Source organism: Propithecus coquereli, unplaced genomic scaffold, assembly GCF_000956105.1.
Source record: "Propithecus coquereli isolate 6110/MARCELLA unplaced genomic scaffold, Pcoq_1.0 Scaffold231, whole genome shotgun sequence".
Taxonomy (NCBI): Eukaryota; Metazoa; Chordata; class Mammalia; order Primates; family Indriidae; genus Propithecus; species Propithecus coquereli.
The window spans coordinates 259,040-260,089 of record NW_012147853.1 but is presented as its reverse complement, the minus strand read 5'-3'; positions in this window follow the sequence as shown (position 1 = coordinate 260,089).

Sequence of the window (1,050 nt, the reverse complement as noted above, 5' to 3'; positions counted from 1 at the left end):
GGATTCCCAACTTTGTTTTAGGGAGACATCTCTGTTTTGTGCAGACTTGAAGGAACAATAAGCAAGAGTATCTCCTTAAAGGATTTGCTTAGTGACCTTAGCTAGTTAGTTTATTCAAAACAATTCCTGAGACTTTGAATAATGAACTAAGTGGAACAAAAACTTAAACTTCATTTCTTTTCTAGTGTCAATAATCAAGACTTCTTGCAAGTACCTGGGATCTAGATCCCAGGAACTATTTAGGTTTTATTCTCCTCTGACCAAGTTCTCTAGATTTATTACGATTTTAGGAACTTCACAAAATCTTTTTAATAAATTTATCCTCTGGATAAGTTATCCGGATTCAGTTTTTGTTGTTTGCAATCAATAAATCCTATTTAAGACACTATCACTTATGGGCTAAAATTCCAAGTTCCTTAGGGGTACAAGCTATTATCTATCTATCCATCTATGTTCCTCCATTCCTTACTTCACTATCTATATATCACTAATACTGAATTATTTGTAATTCTTCAGGTAAATTACACTGTGTCTCTATATCTCTGCATATAATTCTACTGGGGACCTTGCAAACTTAACATTGCCTTATTAAAAAGGCAATGATCTTTTGAGTCTCTAAAATGTTTGCGAGGGCATGTAAGGCCTTTCAATGTGTGACCATAATCAGCCTTTCCAGTTTCAGCTCCTGTAACTTTGTAATATATGCTGAATTATCCTTCAATGACACTTTTCACTTTTTCAAGTTTCCATAATTTTTCCAATTTCAGTCTGTCTCCCTACTATAGCTACTTCCAGTCACCAATAAGTCTAACATAAAATTTCCTGTTTACCTATGAAGATTTAGGTGAAACGTGACATCATGCTGAGGCACTCTTCCATTCCCCTAGACAGAGGTCATACCCTCCTTTGTATCTGTAAGTTCCACATGCCTCTGTCCATTGTCTCTTTTTATACATGTTTTTATACCTCATACCCCTAAAACTCTTCTATCTTCATAATTTTCTTATTATATATTCAGTGCATTGTCTGGTGTAGTATGTGTGTGCAATA